Source organism: Notolepis coatsorum, assembly GCF_963971535.1.
Source record: "Notolepis coatsorum genome assembly, chromosome: 5".
NCBI classification, from domain to species: Eukaryota; Metazoa; Chordata; class Actinopteri; order Aulopiformes; family Paralepididae; genus Notolepis; species Notolepis coatsorum.
Window position 1 is genome coordinate 36,771,269 of NC_140169.1, and position 21,113 is coordinate 36,792,381.

The window sequence follows — 21,113 nt, forward strand, 5'->3', positions numbered from 1 at the left end:
TTGACTATACATCAATCAATGGGCAAGAAAGCCGTCTCGTAATTCTGTATAACAGTTAACTAGTTATTTTCGCTAGCAAGATCTCATTTGATTATTCAATCCAGCAGGCAAGTTTAAAGAAATATAATCTGATTGATTGAGGTAATGAGGGACTTAGAATTAGCCTATAGATAACGCATTTAACTTGTCGGCGAGGCGATTGAGCCTATTGCAATCTGTCAATAAAGTCTTAAATCAATTAATCAATCAATGCCGTTGAGAATCAGGGTCTCTGCCATCGATACGTGCTGGCTTTCCACCTAAAACGGGAGCGCGCATCTAGCCTGACTTGAGCCTGACTCTCAAGTCTGGCTTGAGTTAACGAGACTGAATCCTCCTTTGTGAAACAGGAAAATCCCGGCTTTGAACATCGGGTTAACTGAAGCTGGATAATGGACATGTTGATCGACTTAGTTGAACCACGTACATGAAACAGGGCCCTGATGTCAGGTAAGGACTCTGTGTTATCAGTGGTAGGATAATCGGAGTAAGTTTGATGAAGTTATAAGCTGTTTTGTGAAATGTCTTCTTTCGGTTTCATTGTAAAAGTCAGAGAGGAAATCAACAGGGCGATTATCAGTGCGCGGCCGTAATGTGCGTGCGTGCACGTATAATATTGATCATCTAGCGTTTATTTGAAAACGATTCATAAAAAGGCCGACGAATATCAACGTTGTGGAATATTCCACTAAAAGACGATTTTCATAGAATGCTCCAGAATGAGCTGTTTTTTATATCAAAACGGGGGCTTTTCTAACTGCTCTGAAACGGAAACGACGCGATAAAAAAATAATCTGCCTTCACAGCACTGACTGGAAAATAGGATTTGATAATGCGATGGGCAGATTAGACACATAGCCATAATTTAAAACATAGATTAGGCGATATTAACGTTAACATTGGCGCGGATGGTGGCATTCAAGCGGTAAAACGGAAAACCAGGCATGGCATTGAAAGAGTTAACCGTGGGGCACATGGTCAAGTTTAGACCATTGGAAGAGCACCAATAGGGCACACCTTCTAATTTTTCGCCACTCAAAAGGGCACTTTAGCGCGCATTTTTCAACCGTGGGGGCACCAATAGGGCACATCCTCTCATTTCTTTCACTCAAAAGGGCACTTAAGTGCGCGTTTTTCAACCGTGGGGGCACCAATAGGGCACATCATCTAATTTCTTTCACTCAAAAGGGCACTTTAGCGCACGTTTTTCAACCGTGGGGGCACCAATAGGGCACATCCTCTAATTTCTTTCACTCAAAAGGGCACTTAAGCGCACGTTTTTCAACCGTGGGGGCACCAATAGGGCACATCCTCTAATTTCTTTCACTCAAAAGGGCACTTACGCGTGCGTTTTTCAACCGTGGGGGCACCAATAGGGCACATCCTCTAATTTCTTTCACTCAAAAGGGCACTTTAGCGCACGTTTTTCAACTGTGGGGGCACCAATAGGGCACATCCTCTAATTTCTTTCACTCAAAAGGGCACTTAAGCACGCGTTTTTCGACCGTGGGGGCACCAATAGGGCACATCCTCTAATTTCTTTCACTCAAAAGGGCACTTTAGCGCGCGTTTTTCAACCGTGGGGGCACCAATAGGGCACATCCTCTAATTTCTTTCACTCAAAAGGGCACTTAAGCGCACCTTTTTCAACCGTGGGGGCACCAATAGGGCACATCCTCTAATTTCTTTCACTCAAAAGGACACTTACGCGCATGTTTTTCAACCGTGGGGGCACCAATAGGGCACATCCTCTAATTTCTTTCACTCAAAAGGGCACTTTAGCGCACGTTTTTCAACTGTGGGGGCACCAATAGAGCACATCCTCTAATTTCTTTCACTCAAAAGAACACTTAAGCACGCGTTTTTCGACCGTGGGGGCACCAATAGGGCACATCCTCTAATTTCTTTCACTCAAAAGGGCACTTTAGCGCACGTTTTTCAACTGTGGGGGCACCAATAGGGCACATCCTCTAATTTCTTTCACTCAAAAGGGCACTTAAGCACGCGTTTTTCTACCGTGGGGGCACCAATAGAGCACATCCTCTAATTTCTTTCACTCAAAAGGGCACTTTAGCGCGCGTTTTTCAACCGTGGGGGCACCAATAGGGCACATCCTCTAATTTCTTTCACTCAAAAGGGCACTTAAGCACGCGTTTTTCTACCGTGGGGGCACCAATAGGGCACATCCTCTAATTTCTTTCACTCAAAAGGGCACTTTAGCGCGCGTTTTTCAACCGTGGGGGCACCAATAGGGCACATCCTCTAATTTCTTTCACTCAAAAGGGCACTTAAGCGCGTGTTTTTCGACCGTGGGGGCACCAATAGGGCACATCCTCTAATTTCTTTCACTCAAAAGGGCACTTAAGTGCGTGTTTTTCGACCGTGGGGGCACCCCCCTGAGTCCGCCAGTGCTTTATACTTATAGCACATGCATGAATCTGGTCTCTTTTGAAAGGAAACATTCTGAACATTCTTCCACAACATAGAATAATCACTCTGAGTGCTTATGAAATAGAGTTACAGAGGTTTTAACACACTGAAGTATATGTTTTGTGCACTCACATTTATGTTTACTTGTTGCCAGATGCCCTAATTATGAGTTCCAGCTGAGAGATAGGAGCTGGAAAACATAACGGTTCCATAGCCTGAAGTATTTTCTATAGTACAGGTCCAAAGTTGATAACAATCCCACAGAGTGTTTTACAAAGGTTTTTGTAATGTGTGTACCAGCGTTAATTTGGCGTCATTATCCAAAATGGCCGTCCGCTTCCATTGATTCCGAGGCTCTAGTCAAGACAAAGGACTCCCTGGCTTATTCTACCCCTTTCTCATTGCAATCAGCCCCTGCATGGGATAGCACTGGCTCTGGCTCCAGAATTTAATTGGCTATAAAGATGGTCAGTAATTTTCGCCATCAGCGGTGATGTGGTCACTTGTCAGAATGGCTTGTCAAATGACACTCGTCGGATGTTTTGTCTTGTAACTCGAGACTGGAAGCACGCAATAAGTCGAGTATGGTGACGATCGAAAGGTGGCAAATTCACCTTTCCAACAATGTATTGGTTGATCGGCAAAAACACAGCCTGGAACCGGCAGACGAGGGCAAAGTGCTGTGACGTGCGCGTGCCTGGCGGTCTGATGCTTAAGAGGTTAAAGGTTAACCTATAGCCATAGACCTCTGATATCTGGATCATTAACCTACAGCCATAGACCTCTGATATCAGTACCATTATCCTACAGCCATAGACCTCTGATATCAGTACCATTAGCCTACAGCCATAGACCTCTGATATCAGTACCATTAGCCTACAGCCATAGACCTCTGATATCAGTACCATTAGCCTACAGCCATAGACCTCTGATACCAGTACCATTAGCCTACAGCCATAGACCTCTGATACCAGTACCATTAGCCTACAGCCATAGACCTCTGATACCAGTACCATTAGCCTACAGCCATAGACCTCTGATACCAGTACCATTAGCCTACAGCCATAGACCTCTGATACCAGTACCATTAGCCTACAGCTATAGACCTCTGATATCAGTACCATTAGCCTACAGCCATATACCTCTGATATTAGTACCATTAGCCCAGGGCTCTACAGTGCGACCATATTGCTCGCATATGCCCCTAAAAATATGTGCGTGCGAACATGCAAAATCAAGTACTCGCACAGCGTGCGAGTGGGGCCAGCGAGTGCAGAGTACAGCCTCTCATTCGTCCTTTTTTTTCTCCGCTGCGAGAATCGTTAAAAAACTACAAGTCCCACAGTTCACAGCCGCATAAACGTTCCAATCAAAGTAGTTTCCTGTGGTCACGCGACTGGAAACCGAAAGTAATGATCAGCGGCTGCGTCACTGTCTGAGTCAAACAATAATACAGCCATTCATTTTTATTTTGCGCGAAAGATACCGGAGAATGAGAAGTCAGGCGAGGCAGCTCATGTTACAGAGGTGATGGTTAACGTTAACGTTAACCAAGATACTGACGCTAGCCAGCATGCTAGCGAAGTTGGCCAAGCTAGCGAGGCTACACCCACTGTAGCACCCAATGTAGCCACTGTAGCTAGCGAAGCTACACCCACTGGAGCCGGAGGGAAGACATACAAATTTTACGTGAATTGGCTAAACATTTCCCCATGGCTAGAGTTAGAAAACAATGTCATGTTTTGTAAATATTGCAAAGTAGGATCGATGCATTGCGATGCATTGTTACACCCCTACAACTGGCCCACTGTGTATGTGTGTACAGCTAACTTGGCTAGCGTTATCAATCGCAGAGGTGGGCAATGGGTCCAGCTGTAGCGCCGGACGGCCAGAGTGCAAGCGGTGTGGCAATAGGGTCTAGCTGCATCGCCGGACGGCCAGAGTGCAACGGTGTGACGTCGTAATTGGCAGAATTGACTGTCAATCAATGGTCTACCTGACACGCAAACTACTGTACTGGAGGTGTACAGTATTTCAATAGGCAACCCTGAAAGGATTATTTTTCTAAAAGAGCAACACTAGCTCCCCCCTCTACTGATGGCCCTGGTTGTAAAGCCAGTGTCTCCTTTTTGTTCAATATCACTGCCTTTCTTATTAGGCCTAGTTGTTGGCTACAACTTTGCCATAGTAGGCATTAATCACTTAATTAATAGTTCAAATGTCTGTCCCATTCCCGTTTGCACACGCAGATGATACACACACACGCACACAGTGGGCCAGTGACTTTGGTGGTATGTGCTATTGCACAGATGTGTCCCTTTTGCACATGCACGCACAGTACAAATATACATTTATTTTTGAAAAAAAAAAAAAACTCTGTTACTTGACATATTTTCACTGTGCTCCTAAATATTTTTGGGTGCTCCTAAATTTCTTTGTGTGCTCCTAAATTTTTTCATTTAGGAGCACCTGTGCCCCTAGTGAAAAAGGTTAGCGTAGAGCCCTACAGCCATAGACCTCTGATATTAGTACCATTAGCCTACAGCCATAGACCTCTGATATCAGTACCATTAGCCTACAGCCATAGACCTCTGATATCAGGACAATTAGCCTACAGCCATAGACCTCTGATATTAGTACCATTAGCCTACAGCCATAGACCTCTGATATCAGTACCATTAGCCTACAGCCATAGACCTCTGATATCAGGACAATTAGCCTACAGTGATTTCTCTGATTCAATGTTCTAGAAAAAAAGACTGCTTTACAAAATTTACAAGATTTTAATTAGCACATCATCTTCAAACATTCTCAGATGTCAACATATGACACATCATTTGAGAGCTTACATTCTGTACTTTCACAATCTGGAAAAATCTGGAAAATTAAAATGGAGACATGTGGCCACAATCGCTGGTCAGGGACACATTTGTTAACCTCTTAACCTCTTGAGCCCTAGCCCTATTTTCGAAAAATACGCTTAAAAATAAAAGTTAATTGAAGATTGCTCCACTTCTACAAGGTCCATTTGCATGTTCTTGGTATCTAGGGACATCTATGGATCTCAGGGAATGTATTCCCCATGTCAGAAATATTGTGTCTGTTATAGGCTTGAGTAAATTGTAATGAACCAAAGGAGAATATCAATTATATTTGTTTTATTTAAATTTTAAATTTTTGACGGTGAATAATACATGCTAAAAATGACCAGACATGAAAAACTGTCACTGAGCTCATTCAGCACCTTCTTGAGATCACGTGTACAAAGAATCTAAGCAAATGAATAAAGAGAAGATGATTAAACAGAAGGTTTTGTAGATACAGTACTGAATTCTGCCATCCGGACACATGCAATTTGAAATATGATTATAGAATATCAGGCCTATAAATTACCGTATTGTGGCCAAGTCGCACATCTATGGATCGGGCCAAATCTCCTCTTTCCAATGGCAGAGTTCAATCTGGATTTAGTATCACCAGGCGTGCAGCAAAAACCGTGAATGAAATCTACTGTAAGTACAGTTACTTTTTTATAACCCTTCTCCGACATTTTTCATCAGATTGCAATGACGTTCACAGAAATGTAGAGAAACTAACTGCGTTCTAATTTATGCCAATAACGTTCAGGTTTGTGGTAGATAATCCCGAAAAATAACAGAAATAAGAAAGTATATCCACAAGTCATATGATTGACAGGAGCTGGCTTGAGCTGGGTAGTGTCGTTTTTAGAAATTCCAACGGCCATCGAAAGCCCTGGGTCTTCTCTCCTCATATGACTACAAACAAAATGGCGGCGCGCATTTCCTAGCATCGATATTCCCTAGTTTCTGAATAGATTTTGTTAAAGTTATGTGATGTATACGATTGCATGTAATTGTCTAACTGTTTCCACAAGAGGGCGCTATAGGCGGAGCTATTGACGCTGGCGCCAGGTAAGAGGGTTTTGATTGATTGATTGAAAACTTTATTAACAGATTGCAGAATGGGTACAGTACAGTACAGCTCAATACATACAATTGTTAAGGGGATGCAGACCAGAGAAAGACTTTCGTCTTGTTTACATCAGGGTCCCCCATTTTCAATTCATCGTAACATATATGACATACATGACATACAGATAGACAGTACTGCTACATCTATATATTTATGACATACCATATTTGTAAATACAGTACTGTTTGTGATACAAAGAGAGCCCAGGAAAAAAAAAAAAAGTATATACATTTGCCGTAGAAACTGTACATTGGATTGGGTAGGTGGGGGGGGGACTGTACATTGGAGGTGGTTGGGTGGGTGGGGGGGGGTTGGGTAGGAGGGGGGGGGGGGGGGGGGGTTGGGTAGGAGGGGTGGGTGGGGGACACTGTACAACTGTAGAAACAAAACTGTACATTGGAATATTGACAAGACCATACTTGGTAATTTACTGTACATTGGAGGGGGTTGTGTTAGGACATTTACAGGGGCCAGTTTCGAATTGCAGTCTCCCATAGGTGTTTTTTGAGAGTGTTTTTGAAAGTGGGTAGTGATTCACATTCCGTTACAGCTTTGGGTAGGGCGTTCCACATTGACATAATTGCGAAATGTGTTTAGTCCCTTGTTCCACATTGGCATAATTGCGAAATGTGTTTAGTCCCTTGTTTGAGCCGAATCTGGGTTTAACATGATTTTGACATGTACATGGGTACCTTGGTCGTGTAGTGTATCTTGTAGACCAGGCCCATTGCAAGTTGCTGTACTCTGTTGTCTACTCTAAGCCATCCTAAGTTGTCAAAGTGGGCAGGGGTGAGGTGGGTTCTAGGAGTAAGGTCAAGCAGTAGTCTTGACTTTAAGGGATTGTTCCCTCCCTCTCTGTCTCTACCCACCTACCTCCCACAGAGAGAAGGTCTCATGTACTGTGTACCAATGTGATAATAAACTACGCCGATTAAAGGCTGAAGTGAGAGGACCTTGTCGTCATGATAAGTTATTGTCGCCCCATAGCCAACATCTGTCATCAGGTTATGGGCCCAGATCACGCAGGGGCGAAATAATAAAGGGTAGCAAGTTTAGCTGAAGTATAGGCTAGTTTAGCACCGGGAGCACCGCGTGGTTAAAGCTAAGCTAACGGGAGCTAACGCTACGCCTACCATCAAAAAGGGATGGCGACCAAAGGAAGGAGCAAATGGCCCTCGTTCAACGGAAGAGCAGAGGACTATGAGCTCTGGGAAGAGCGAATGTTGTGCTGCATGCACGGTGTGGGACTGAAGACAACGATCTTAGCGGCCCCCACGGGAGAAGTAGCGGCGGGCGCGCGAGCCCTGGACACCAAGCAAAATGCAGACGCATACTGTGAGTTCAAGTCAAGTCAGTCAAGTCAAGAGTTTTAATTGTCACGGCATACAGGTATACAATGAAATGCGGGTGGTCTTGCCCGCAACGATGTGCAATACAGTGGTACATATAATAGAATCAAAGAAGAAAACAACATTGTGCAGTAACAGGTAACAGGTAACATGGAGTGACATCTCGGTATCTGTACATAGTTATTTACAGAGCATATGGGACATGCTAGTTAGCTTTGGTAGTGCAATACACTGTTCCTGTTATTCTAATTTAAAGTGTCCTTTCCTTTGGCCATAAGTGTGCGTGTGTGCGACATGAGTGTGTGCCCGCTCATGTTAAAGTGTTAAGTGGCTGCTCGTGTGTGAGCGTGCACAGTGTGCGTGTCATGTGTGTGTTCATGTGTGCTTGTGTGTGGACAGTTCAATGTTCTGAGCACTCAATGTTCATTGTTCATGGCTCTGATGGCCTGGGGGAAGAAGCTGAGCCTAAGCCGCTCTGTCCTAGTAGCTGGGGTTCGCAGGCGTCTGCCTGACCTCAGCAGCTGAAACAGGCTGTTATTGGGGTGGTGAGGGTCTTTCATTATCCTGCAGGCTCTGCATTTGCACCTCTTGTTGTATAGAACCTGCAGGGGGGGTAGTGCAATACCCGTGGTACGCTCGGCTGAGCGCACCACTCTCTGTAGGGCCTTCTTGTCCTGTGCCGTGCTGTTTCCATACCAGGCAGTGATGTTTCCGGTCAGGATGCTCTCTACAGCTCCTGAGTAGAAGGACTGGAGTATCTTTCCCGATACTCTGAACTTCCTTAACTGTCTCAGGTGGTAGAGGCGCTGTTTCGCCTTCTTTACTACTGTGTCTATGTGTGTTGACCATGTCAGGTCCTCTGAGATGTGGACCCCCAGGTACTTAAAGCTGCTCACCCTGTCCACGGTAGCCCCGTTAATCATCAGTGGTGTGTGCGTCTCCTGCTGTCCTCTCCTATAATCCACGATCAGCTCCTTGGTTTTACCAATGTTCAGGAGCAGGCTGTTGTCCTGGCACCAGCGTTCCAGTACCTCAACCTCCTCCCGGTAGGCCTTCTCGTCGTTGTCCGAGATCAGCCCCACCACCACCGTGTCATCTGCGAACTTCACTATGGAGTTGGAGCTGAACTTGGCCACACAGTCGTGTGTGTAGAGTGAGTACAGCAGGGGGCTCAGAACACAGCCCTGGGGGGACCCGATGCTCAGGGTGATGGTGTTGGAGGTCTGACCCCCCACCCTGACTGCCTGGGGTCTTTCGCTCAGAAAGTCCAGTACCCAGGCGCTCAGGGCGGAGCTCAGACCTAGCTCGATCAGCTTGTCCACCAGTCTGGTGGGGACTATGGTGTTGAACGCTGAGCTGTAGTCAATGAACAACAGTCTCACATAGCCCCCCTTCTGACGGTCAAGGTGCGAGAGGGTGCTGTGCAGTACCTGGGAGACCGCGTCGTCGGTGGACCTGTTTGTCCTGTATGCAAATTGCATAGGGTCCATATCACTGGGGAGGGAGGCACAAATGTGGTCCTTGACCAGCCTCTCGAAACATTTCATGACCACAGAGGTGAGTGCCACCGGTCTGTAGTCATTTGGACATGTTGGGGAGGGTTTCTTCGGTACAGGGATGATGGTAGACATCTTGAAGCAGGCAGGGACCACTGACTCCTCCAGGGATTGATTAAATATGGCGGTGAACACTGGGGCCAGCTGGTTGGCACAGGACTTGAGTATGCGTCCTGTTATGCCATCTGGGCCAGCAGCCTTCCTGGTGTTCACCTGCATAAATGCTCTTCTCACACTGTGTTCCGACAACGAGAGAGCGTCCCCGCCCCCCCGCGGTTGCCCCCCCCCCTCCACAACAGCCGGCGCGCCAGTGACGTCACTAGCCGGAGAGCCGGCAGCGCCACTGTCTGCACCAAACCGAGCGTAGAAGTTGTTGAGCTTGTCCGCGAGGGAGGCGTCGTCGCTCCCCATTGAGGGGGCGCTGACTTTATAGTCAGTTATTGTCTTCAGTCCCTGCCATAATCCTCTTGTGTCGTTTTGTGCCATTTGTGTCTCCAGTTTGTCAGCATATGTCCTCTTAGCAAGTTTGACAGCCTTGCGTAGAGTATAGACTGAAGCCTTATACTCCTCCATGTTTCCTGACTCTCTACCCAGGTTGTAGGCGGTGGTACGAGAGTTCAGAGCTGCTCTAATAGTGCTATCCACCCACGGTTTCTGGTTTGGGAAAATCCGCACCGTTTTTCTGGGGACAATACCATCGGCTATTGTTGTGATGTAGCTCACCACTGTGTCTGCTAGCTCACTGACGTCACTGGCGCTTCCTTTGAACATATCCCAATCCGTGTCTGTAAACACGTCCTGGAGCGTGGCCTCTGATTCGTCGGTCCACTTCTTTGTCTCACGTGACACGATGGCGTCACGTGATCTCTGCTGATATGCCGGAAATAGCAAGATGGAGTCGTGGTCGCTCGAGCTTGTGGACCCCGTTAATGGCGGAGCGGCTACTGCCTTGTAGCCGGCTCTGAACGGGGAATAACAGTGGTCGAGTGTGTTTTTCCCTCTGGTGGAGCAAGCGATGTGCTGAAAAAAGGACGGCATCACTTTCTTCAGGTTGGCCTGGTTGAAGTCGCCGGCCACTACCATCGCTGCATCTGGATGTTTGATCTGGTGTCTGTTGAGATAGTCGTGTAGTTCTCCCAGCGCTTTGCCCGTATTCGCGTGTGGGGGGATATATACGGCGGTCATGACGACCGCGGAGAACTCCCTCGGGAGGTGAAACGGCCGACACAGGATAGAAAGATGTTCCATGTCCGGAGAACACGAGTTTGAGAGAACCTGCACCCCCTCGGGATTAACCCAGGAATTGTTCGTGAGAAGGCAAACTCCACCGCCGATGGTCTTTCCTGAGGCAGCGGTACGATCTGCACGTAAGACTGTGAAGGCATCCGAGGGAGATACGCTTTTGTCCGGGGTCGCCGACGTGAGCCATGTCTCCGTGAGACACATGATGTTGATGTCTCTCATCTCCCGTTGGAACCGGACCCTCGCCCTCAGGTCATCCATCCTACCCTCCAACGAACGGGCATTCGCCAGAAAGATGGATGGAATTGCTGGGCGGTAAGCAGCTCTTTTTAGTCTCAGTCTGATACCTCCACGTCTCCCTCTGTGTCTCCTCCTGCCGTAGCCTTTGTTCTTTTCCTTGCCGCCATTCTCCCGTCTGATTTCTGCTGGCCATTCTAGGTCAAAAGTGTCTCCAAACTCCTCTTTGAGCCCGGGGTTCAGGTCCATAAGTGTCTGACGGTCGTATGACGTACCCGCCAGTGTTGCTTTAAATAAAAAAGTAGAAAAAACAAACATAATAGCTAAAAGTGTGTACATCGTTGCGGAGCTAAAACCAGAGGCGTCTGACCAGGGTCGCGTCCTCTTAAGGGAGTTAGCACCACTGCTAGACGACACAAGCTTGGGGCTGATATTCCGCGACACTAAGGACAAAGGCCGAGAAAGCCTGAGAGTGTTGAGAGAACATTATATCGGACGGGGAAGACCCCGAATTGTATCCCTCTACATAACACTAACCACGTTGAAGAAGGCGCACACAGAGACTGTGACCGAATACGTCATCAGAGCTGAGCAGATCATTACGGCGCTTAAGAGTGCAGGAGATTAAATTAGAACTCTTGAAGATCTCCACCCCCTTCTGAAATACATGATAAAGACTTCCCCCACCGAAAGCCACCCGGTCAGCGAGACATCACCAGTGCCACAGCAGGGAGCCGGCGGGATGGAATCAACACAGCCCCTGGCCCCTGCCCCCTCCCCACGGAATTCCACCACCAGACGGAATCAACACAGACGCCAGCAGATGAACCAGGACATCACAAAGAATCACACCCACCCCCCCCCTCCCACACACGGACCAAATAATAACAACACAGCCCCACGCCCCTCCCACCTTGATCAAAGGATCCCCCACCCCCCCTCCGGACATCACAGAAGAAGAACCCTACCTTTATCTCAAGGATATTGACAACGCAGCAAATAAAAACGGTCTTCATATTTTTCATCTTAATGTAAATAGCCTCAGGCACAACCTGGCAGAAATAAGGCAACATTTCATTAGCGGTAAGGTAAACATACTATGTTTCTCTGAAACTAAACTGGACTCATCAGTAACAGACCCGGAAATTGAATTGGAGAACTATTCTTTAGTCCGCAATGACAGGAACAGGCATGGAGGAGGTGTCTGTATGTACATCCATAAAGACACCAAATGTATTAACCGTACAGACCTAGATCATGAGGCTATTGAAACTGTTTTTGTAGAAATTCTATTTGAAAGGGCTAAATCTGTTCTAGTCGGCACAATTTACAGACCGCCAGACCAAAATGGCTTTTATGATGTGTTGGATGCGTGCTTAGCTGGAGCTGAGGATGCAGAAATGATTCTTATTGGGGATTCGAACACGGATATGCAACAAAAAGATGCACCCGTCTTCAAATCATACAATAGGTTTTGTGATCTGCACAGCCTCAGCCAGCTAATCACACAACCCACACGTGTGTGTGAGTCAACTCAGACTACCATTGACCTCATCCTGACCCCTGACAAGTCCAAGATCGCCAATAAAGGGGTTATAGCATGCGGGTTAAGTGATCATTATATGATATTCTGTACCCGCAAAAAGCTAAAACAAAAGGCTGGCTGTCACAAAACAGTCACATCTTGAGACCTCAAAACCTACTCTAGCGAGGCCTTTAACCTTGAACTGGAGGGTCTGGACTGGTCAGATGAGCTCAATGGTACACTGGTTGAAGAAACATGGCTTGGCTTCAAAACCAAATTTTCAACGATACTAAACAACATGGCCCCCCTAAGAACCACCAGGGTAAAAGATCGCGCGGAGCTGTGGATGCACGCTGAAATACTGACCGCTATGAAAACCAGAGACAAAAAATGCTCTGAGTTTCGTAAAAGTCAGTCAAAGCTTACCATAAGCACGAGCGGTGAACTCCAAGCCCACGTGACTGAACTCAAACTGGAAAGAAACAGACTAAGAAATGATGTAAACTCCATGATCAAAACAGCAAAAAAAGATTTCATCAATGACAAAACCGAGGAAAAGAAAAACAAACCATGTGAACTTTGGAAATTACTCAATAACCAACTAGGCTGCAGTAAAAAACTTAAAACCAGATTCTCAAACATAAACATAAAGACGGACAACACGCTCGTCACAGAAAAGCTGGATGTAGCCAATTACTTAAATAGTTTCTTCACAAACATAGCCACAACACTGGTAAACAAATTACCCTCCCACTCAGGGGACTATGGGGTAGAACACATAGTAGCATACTACAAGAACCTAGGGGTCCACAAAGACGACTTCAAACTGGAAATGGTAACAACAGATGAGGTAATCAAAAAACGGAGCGCCCTCCAACCTAACAAGGCCACTGGCCATGACAACATCCCCTCCAAATTCCTCAGAGACTCAGCAGCCGCCATCACCCCAGTCATCACACACATAATAAACCTCTCCATAAAACAGGGACACGTCCCCAAGGACTTCAAAATTGCGAGAGTGACCCCTCTGCACAAAAAAAGGCAGTAAATTAGACCCAGGCAACTACTGCCCTGTTTCTATCCTTACCTCCATCTCGAAAGGCATGAAAAAAATTGTATACGAACAGGTCGAAAAATACCTTGCGGAAAAAAATCTAATCTACGAATTCCAATCTGGCTTCAGAACATCCCACTCCACTGACACATGCCTTCTCTATTTAAACGACCACATCAAACAAGAGGTGGACGCGGGCAAATACTGCGGCATGGTCATGCTGGACCTACAAAAGGCCTTCGACACTGTCAATCACACCATTCTGATTGACAAGCTAAAAGCAATTGGTTTTGATAGTCTATCAGTGAGCTGGATGCAATCCTACCTGGAGGGGAGAGAGCAGATGGTGGAGGTAAACGGTACCCTATCCCCCCCCCTCACAGTAAGCTGTGGTGTTCCACAAGGAAGCATACTAGGTCCGCTACTGTTCCTAATTTATGCAAATGACATGTCGTCAGCTTGTGACTGCAACTTGTTTCTGTTTGCGGATGACTCAGCCCTGCTGGTCTCTGACAAGAACAAGTTACAGGTTGAAAAAACCCTCAGCTCAGAACTAGGCAAAATCTGCATATGGCTCGCTGATAACAAACTATCATTACACATGGGCAAAACAGAGTCCATTCTCTTCGGTTCAAATAACAAACTCAGCAAGACCGACGGCTTCTCAGTTACAGTGGGTGACAATATTGTCACAAGGAAAGAAGATATTACCTACCTGGGTTCCATCCTAGAGGCAAATCTTTCCTGTGACAAAATGGCATCCAATGTAATAAAAAAAGTCAACCAACGAACTCTATTCTTGTACCGGATCTCCTCACTGGTAAACAAGAATACCCTGAAGACTCTGGCAGGAGCACTCATTCAAGGGTACTACGACTATGCTTGCACCTCATGGTACCAAAGCACCTCAAAGGCGCTAAAAACAAAATTACAAACATCTCAAATCAAACTGGTCAAGGGGAGCTCCAGTAGCTCACCGCGTACCTCGAACGCTATTTCGGCGTCGGGGACAACCGTGCGCGTCACGGATCTGGGGTACACAAGTTCGACTCCCGGACTCGCCGTATTTTCTCAGAGTGTCTTTCCCCCGATCTATACCCCATTCAACCTGTTTCTGTCGGTCATGCTTGACCAGAAAAAGCGATAAACGCTAAAAGAACCAGCTGACTGGTCAAAGTAAAAAAAAAAAAAAAAAAATGGTCAGACTACTGCTTGACCTTACTCCTAGAACCCACCTCACCCCTGCCCACTTTGACAACCTAGGATGGCTTAGAGTAGACGACAGAGTACAGCAACTTGCAATGGGCCTGGTCTACAAGATACACTACATGACCAAGGTACCCATGTACATGTCAAAATACTTCCCAAAGGTCAGTGAATACCACGATCACAACACCAGAGGGAGCTCCACAAATCATGTTAAACCCAGATTTGGCTCAAACAAGGGACTAAACACGTTTCGCAATTATGCCACATCAATGTGGAACGCCCTACCCAAAGCTGTAAAGGAATGTGAATCACTACCCACTTTCAAAAACACTCAAAAAACACCTAAGGGAGACTGCAACTCGAAACTGGCCCCTGTAAATGTCCGAACACAACCCCCTCCAATGTACAGTAAATTACCAAGTATGGTCTTGTCAATATTCCAATGTACAGTTTTGTTTGTACAGTTGTACAGTGTCCCCCACCAACCCCTCCTACCCACCCCCCCCCCCCACTCCTACCCAACCCCCCCCCCCCCCCAACCACCTCCAATGTACAGTCCCCCCCCACCTACCCAATCCAATGTACAGTTTCTACGTCAAATGTATATACTCTTTTTTCTGGACTCTTTTTGTATCACAAACAGTACTGTATTTGCAAATCTGGTATGTCATAAATGTATAGATGTAACAGTACTGTCTATCTGTATGTCATGTATGTCATATATGTTACGATGAATTGAAAATGGGGGACCCTGATGTAAACAAGACGAAAGTCTTTCTCTGGTCTGCATCCCCTTAACAATTGTATGTATTGAGCTGTACTGTACTGTACCCATTCTGCAATCTGTTAATAAAGTTTTCAATCAATCAATCAATCAAAACTCAACAAAGCCATAACCTCAAAAACACAACTGGACAAAACTACAGAATGCTTCAAGAAAACTAAATTGAAGATTTAAGCTATATTAAAAATAAATGGGAGAAGGAACTGAAAAAAAACATACCAGATAAGGAGTGGAATCAAAGCTTTAAAGATATCTTCCATTACATAAAATCACCCTTTTGGCACGAGTATGCTTGGAAAATAAATATGAGGTACTTTAGAACACCATCGAGTATGTCCAAATTCGCACAAAATTATCCCGGCTGCTGGAGGGAGTGTGGGGAGAAGAATGCTGACCATACACATATTTTCTTCACATGTAAAAAAATACAAATCTACTGCTCAGATATTTTAGACATAATGGAACAGATGTTTGAGGAAGTGGGTATAAAAAAACATGATATACTCTTAGGAACACGCCCCAAAAACCTACAAAAAGAAGAATTATACCTTTTTTATTTTGAGAGCTGCAGCACTTAAACAAATTACAAGAGCTTGGAAAAAACTTGAACCCCCGAAAGTAAACAAATGGTTATAAACTGTAGAGGACATATATAGTATGGAAAAGGTAACCTACAAAATCAATAAGAATGAAAATATGCTGGGAAAAAGATGGGGTCTCTTTAAACTATGGAGGGGTACTAGATGACAGACAGATCAGTCTTTGAGGAAGATTTTAAGTAACAGTGATGTCTTGATCTACTGCTCAATTGTTGGGGAACACCCCTTAGGCCTACACCTACACCTACAATGAAAATCCAAGCCTTTTTACTTATTATTATTATTATTTGATTTTTATTTTAGTTTTTTGCTTGGTTTCTTTTTCTATACATTTTTTATTTATTTGCTATTATTATTGTTGTTGTTATTTTTCTTGTATATGTATGTGGGGACGAGTAGGGATGGATATTAGACCAGTCCAGGATATATACTGCTGCTCACCCCTTTGTTTGTGTTTTTGTCTCTTGTTTTTTGTATGGGTTATGGGTAAAAAAAAAAAAAAAAAGTGTCAAGATTTAAAATATGCGTATGTACATTTGTGTGGGTATGTACGTATGTAAGTATGGATATGTGCAGTTATGTATGTGTATGTGGGTACACATACTATACCTAAATGTAAAATGACTTTCTTTGACACAATAAAGTATACAATTTAAAAAAAAAAAAGAGTGCAAGAGAAGCACCAAGCGATGGACTACTGATGGCGATGGTTATGAGAGGACTACCAGAGCTGTACAAACCGTTCACACTACTGGTGACACACGGTTCAGCGGACATGTTGCTGGGAGAGTCGAGACGACGCCCGGAGAGTAGCGGGACGAGAGGACTTCATCTTCGCGGCGCAGACAGCGTACGTCACCCAGCCAACGCAGCAGCAGCAGGTCCAAAGGAAGGGACTGATCGTGGACACAGGTGCGTCGTCCCACGTCATCAACAATAGGAATCGATTCAAGAACTTTGACAACACCTTCGAGCCGGAGAGACACAGCATGGAGCTGGCAGACGGGAAGCGCACTTACGGGTTGGCGCAAGGGAGAGGAGACGCACAGGTATGCCTCATAGACAGTGAGGGGCGCCGGTGTACAGTGACGTTAAAGAACTCTCTCTACATACCCTCGTTCCCACAAGAACTATTCCCTGTAAAATCTGCTACTGTGAACGGTGCCAAAGTGTTATTCAATGAAGGTAAAGATGTTCTTGTAGAGCCTGACGGTACGCGATTTAACATAGAGGTGTACAAGAGAATGTATTATCTACAAACAGAGTGTAATGAGAACGACAAGTGTAATAATAATGATATGTGTAATGTGACTGTCAGTCACGATATTCAGACATGGCATGAGATCATGGGTCATTGTAATTACGAGGATTTACTGAAACTGCAAGCAGTGACAGAAGGCATGCACATTAAAGGTGAAAAGCGTAGACCTGACAAAGAATGTGAAGTGTGCATAAAGGGGAAGTTCACTCAATCGAGAAACAGAAGTCCCACCGAAAAAGTAAAGGTACCACTTGCGCTAGTTAACACAGATCTAGCCGGTCCAGTAAGCAACGAGTCCATAGGTGGCTTTAGATATGTACAATCTTTTACAGATGTGTGTACAGGGGCAGTGTTTGTTTACTTTCTCAAAGCAAAGAGTGACACACTCCAGGCCACGGAGTAATTCCTGGCAGACGTAGCCCCTTATGGCAACATAAGATGCTTGAGGTCCGACAACGGAACCGAGTTCACAAATAGAGAGTTCCAATCACTGTTGAGAAAGAACAAGATAAGACACGAGACGTCATGTCCGTACTCCCCACACCAGAACGGGGTGGCAGAGAGGGAAGGGCGTACTCTTTTAGAAATGGCTAGGTGTAAGCTAATAGCTGGTAACTTACCTAAGAGTCTATGGCATTATGCGGTACAAGAAGCCGCTTACACGAGAAACAGGTGTTTTAATAAGCACATGGGCAGCACCTCGTATACAGCACTGACAGGAAAGAAATGTAATCTAGCTAGAATGCACAAATTTGGATCAGTGTGTTATGCTTACCAGCAGGACAGAGGAAAGCTAGAGTCCAGATGTGAAAAAGGACTCTTTGTAGGGCACGACAAAGGAAGCCCCGCTTTCCTAGTCTATTATCCCGGTAAAGGGAAAGTGCAAAAACACAGGCTAGTCAAATTTGTCACAAAGACAACATGTGAGAACGAGACACAGACAGAGGAGCCAGAGCTGGACTCCAGAGTAAGGTGTGAAGAAACGGAGACAACTCAGCCTAGTGTACCTAGCACAGTCGTGCAGACGGACAGTCAGCAACCCCCAGAGGATGATGACGAGGAGCACCAGAGGGTGACGTCATGTGCCTCATGGAGTGGGAGGTATCCCTCATGGGAACACAAACCCCCAAAGTATCTGAAAGATTATGCCCGGAGAGAAAGTGACGAGGATGACAGTACACTTACCAGCATTGATTACTGCTACAGAGTAGTGAGTGGAGTACCTCAGACCTTTAAAGAGGCGATGGTGTCCCCTGAATCAAGGAAATGGGAGAGAGCAATGGATGAGGAGATGAGGTCCCTAGAGGACAACCACACCTTTACTTTAACCAAGTTACCAGAGGGCAGACAGACAGTGGGAGGAAAATGGGTGTACTCAATCAAGGAGCGTATTGAAGGCCACGACACGTACAACGCCAGGTTTGTAGCTAAATGTTTAAATACAGAAGGAGGGTAGCTACATGTTTAAATACAGAAGGAGGGTACTCCATGTTTAAATACAGAAGGAGGGTAGCTACATGTTTAAATACAGAAGGAGTGAATTCCATGTTTAAATACAGGAGTGGATTCCATGTTTAAATACAGGAGTGGATTCCATGTTTAAATACAGAAGTGGATTGTTTGATCATCGCAGCGGACAACACTAGAAACCTAGAGCAGGTGAAAAGTATGCTCTCCACCAGATTCAAAATGAAAGACCTAGGCAGGTTAAAGCATTTTCTAGGCATGGACTTCGAACAGTCTGCCAGTTGTGTAAAAATATCCCAGAAGAGATATGTGGAGAAGATCCTGAAACGTTTTGACATGCAAGAATGTAGGACAAGGGAAACACCATGTGATCAAAAGCTAGACTACCAAGAGGATGCTCAGAAATTGACAGATGTAAAATTTTACAGAGAAGCTGTAGGTAGCCTCATTTATTTGACAACATGTACTCGCCCTGACCTATGTTTTGTAGTGAGTAAAATTGTCACAGCATTTTGCTGACCCCACAGAGGAGCACTGGATTACAGCAAAACATGTTTTTCGTTATCTCAAAGGTACAGCAGATAAACAGCTTTGTTTCAGAAAGAGCAGCGAGGGCTTAGGGCTTAAAGCCTACATTTATTCAGATTGGGCGGCAGACGCCACAGGCAGAAGAAGTACCACAGGGTATTGTGTGAGTTTGAACACAAACAGCTCACTGGTTTTGTGGAAAACAAAGAAGCAGCCCACAGTGGCACTATCAACTTGTGAAGCCGAATACATGGCTCCAGCTATGACAATACAGGAATGTATTTATCTAGAACAACTGCTTGAAGGAATGGATACCTATGTATATAATAAAACTGTTGTTTATGAAGACAACCAGGGAACCATTGCAATTGCGAGAAACCCTGTGTGCCGACAGAGGTGTAAACATGTGGATATAAAATATAATTTCATCAGATCTGTCATCAGGGAAGAAAGGATGACACTTGTTTATTGTCCGACAGACGACATGGTAGCAGACGCTATGACGAAGCCTGTTTCCAAACTGAAATTGAGAAGATTTGCAGAGGTCATGTTTGGTGTGTAAATATTGCCTGTTATGTAGTATTGACTGCTATATTCTTTTTGATGCTCTGAGCTGTACTATTTTCTTTGAAGATTGTTTTTGAAAAAGTTGTACAGTATACAAGACAGCCGTAAGTGGGAGTGTTAAAGTTATGTGATGTATACGATTGCATGTAACTGTCTAACTGTTTCTACAAGAGGGCGCTATAGGCAGAGCTATTGACGCTGGTGCCAGGTAAGAGGGTATTTAAGGGATTGTTCCCTCCCTCTCTGTCTCTTCCCACCTACCTCCCACAGAGAGAAGGTATCATGTACTGTGTACCAATGTGATAATAAACTACGCTGATTAAAGGCTGAAGTGAGAGGACCTTGTCGTCATGATAAGTTATTGTCGCCCCATAGCCAACATATGTCAACAGATTTCCAAAACTCATATTTCACTAATAACATTTTAACCTATTGGTAAACAAACATATTGCTGAAAATATACACTTTGACTGCTGTTTTGACAGGGTTAGGGTTAGGGTTGCCACCCGTCCCGTAAAATACGGAATCATCCCGTAATTGGAAACTAAAAGACGCGTTCCGTATTGAACTGATACGGGACGCACTTTGTCCCGTATTTTAAGGTCGGGAATGTGTGAGCTCCGCTGTCCGCAAGTCAGACAGTGTTGCCGGTATTGTGAGAGAAATGAGCCAACCGACCTACAAAATCAAGCCAAAAACAAGCAAAATTTTGTCCAAAAGTTGCGGAAAATAAACAGACATGGCAACTCTGCTATGATGGGCGTGTGCGCTCAGCAGCTCACGACCAATGAGAATTAGCGCCTTCACGTTGCTCCAGAAGTACAGACCTGAGTGGGAAGAGGCAAATCCCTGGCTTGATAGCGTCAGTGGAGATGTTTATAAAGCAAACTGCAAAGTATGTAGGCGTGTGTTTTCTGTGATACATGGTGGACTGACTGACATCAGACAGCATGCCTCAGGAGAACAACATTCCCGAAATATAAGAACGCAAAGAAAGGACCCAAGTACAGGTTTCACAGTTCTTCTAGCCCCTTTCGTGACTGTGATGCAAGCCTTGCTTGAATACGTATGCTTGCATCACAGTCACGAAAGGCCAAGGGGCTACAGTTCTTCATGACTGAAACATCTCCTGAGATTGATTCGGTATGGGATATTACATCTTATTTATCTGGTTGTGTTTTTAACTAGATGTCAGTATTTCTATTTACCTGCCCTGGCAGCTAGGAGCCTACATATTGGCTGTTGATGTGGGCATAGCCTAGGCTATTTCAGT